General features: G+C 43.7%; 1 pseudogene; it reads right to left on the bottom strand.

Moving 5' to 3' along the window:
• Positions 1 to 1,866: 1,866 nt before the first annotated feature.
• LOC133078763 (U2 spliceosomal RNA) lies at positions 1,867 to 1,997 on the bottom strand (annotated as a pseudogene).
• Between the last annotated feature and the right edge of the window lie 270 nt (positions 1,998 to 2,267).

Genomic DNA, 2,267 nt, shown 5'->3' with positions numbered 1-2,267 from the left:
AAGAAACTTAGAGAACAACCCATGTCATTCAGTTCTGTGCTTTGGGGAAGCTTTGACTTGTGGAGGTGGGATTCCAAGACACCCACCTGTATTCAGGTTACAGAAGGCCTGTATTTCAGTAAGTTTGTTGAATTACCTGATGTTCGAATTATGATTAACCTTGAACCCCTACAGGAACAGAATGTATGCAGTGATGGACAGAAGCCTAGGTGCAATCGGCAACAGGTGTGTTAGCAGCTTCCTTCCCACATGCGTTTGAGCAAGTCACCCATTGACTGCTTGTCACAGTTTTCTCACCTGCACTAGGTGATGATCATCATCTTGCCCAATTTACCCAGAGGTCTGTTGTGAGGTTCACTTGAACTCAGCCATGTAGAAGCACTTTATAAATTGGAATGTATTACAGCCATGCAAGGAAATATTATTTAAGTGGCATTTCTTGGTAGGGTTCAGCTGCCTTTCGCAAAGTGAGGGTCAGCTTACTAATGCCACCCTAGTAGATGAAATGGTCCCAACTCACATCTTTTATTTTTCCTTTTACTAAATTGGAAACAAAGCCCTCAGGGCTTATAATTGAAGATTGCTAAAAGGTGTGTCTAACATAGAAATGCCTACCAAAATTCCACTCAACTTGGTTTACATTGTCTACAGTGTGAAGGAGGAAGCCATAAAGATTTCTCCAGAAGGAAGTGTGTGATCCAGGCCTTGTGGAAGGGCTGCAGGCTCTAACAGCCATGGCGCCCTCCAAAAAGCAATGACAGCCATGCCATTTCTCAGGTTTTCAAGGGCGTGCTCTGCAGCCCAGTTGCTGAGCGTTTGTGTGTACGTGTGTCTCCGTGTGTGCTAGTGCACTTATTAAAGGCTGTAGTGGTGGCTTAGAGCAGGTAGGTTTCCAGGCTTCTCAGAAAGAGAAGAGTTTTCCTTGGCTCCACTGCCAGCTGCTTTATCTGTTTTCATTTTAAAGGTGTGTTTCCAAAACACCATTTCCTGAAATCTTTTGGCTGTAGCCAGGTATGAGATTCCCAGCTGCAAGTCCAGGGAAAAGGTGAGCTGCCAGGGAAAAGTTTACAATAGGGCGGGTTGCCCGGAGCAGTGCCAGTTGACACCTCGCCAGGAAGTGGAGAGCGAGCCAGCCACAAGGACCTCCATGGGAAAAGTTTTCCCTCCAGGTCTGACTGGAAATTCATGTCTAAGAATATTAGTTTGAATAACCAGTCTGAGTTCTTGTAACTGAGGAGGGGATATCGAACTTCAAGTCTAACAGAGTAAGACAAGTTGAAGTGAGTCCTTTCGCATGAAGGCGTTTTGTTAACTCCCTTTATAACGTCTCCCCGTATTTAGTGTCCACTGTGTCTTATCTTGATCACTTTTTAGTGCGCTACTGCCACTTGGGAAAATACCTTCCTACCCTGCCAGAATTTGATCTCTGAGCTTGTGTCAAATTTATCTAGAAATTCTCCCGTGTCTAACACAGTACCTAGTACACTGAAGGTGATGAATAAATGTTGGTTGTGTAAATGACTGAAAGATGCAAAACTAGAGCTATTAACAAGGTTTTTATTGAAGATTCATTCATTCCACATATATTTATTGAGCACTTGATACAGGCCAGGCCCTGTTATAGGCAATGGGAAGAGACTGAGAACAAATCATACATGAAGATAATAGCAGTGACTCTGTAGGTGACTTTTTTCCCCCTGATTTTTTGTATCCTTAGCTGTTGAGAACTCCTTGGCTATGCTCAGGTCCGGGTCTTGTAATTCCCATATTCCTGGCTGCTTTGCCCTGTCCAAAGCCTATCCCAGGTTTTGGGACTTATCTTCTTGGTCTCCAATAAGGACTTTAAATAGCCCCAGGCCAGTTAGTAAACAGTATGTATTTCTCCCAGCACTCCTATCACTCAACACTATCTCCAGGATTTTTACCAAATTTCCTCGCTATTAAACTGGTAAGGACAAATACTACAGTTGATCTTAGCTAAAAGGCTGAGAAGCAATCCCAATTCCCTAGGTATCAAAGCTTAAATGCTTGCATTGTAGCCTAGTTCTGGAGATGAAATCCCCATGTTTCTCTCTGAACCAGATGAAACATAGATAATGGAAAGCTGCTGTAAAGGAGAACAGAAGTTGCTGAGGAACACTAGGAGGACGTATGTGAAGATAGGAGGGACAAAGGTAAAGTTCTTCTGTACAGAAAAGCATTGGAGAGGCTTACAGTACCACCAGCAGGGTCCTCTGCTTCTCCCCCAATGGCTGAAGTATTCTTCA

The sequence above is a fragment of the Eubalaena glacialis genome, chromosome 1 (assembly GCF_028564815.1).
Source record: "Eubalaena glacialis isolate mEubGla1 chromosome 1, mEubGla1.1.hap2.+ XY, whole genome shotgun sequence".
Lineage (NCBI taxonomy): Eukaryota > Metazoa > Chordata > Mammalia > Artiodactyla > Balaenidae > Eubalaena > Eubalaena glacialis.
The sequence above is the reverse complement of the archived record's forward strand: the minus strand, read 5'-3'. Positions and strand labels throughout refer to the sequence as shown.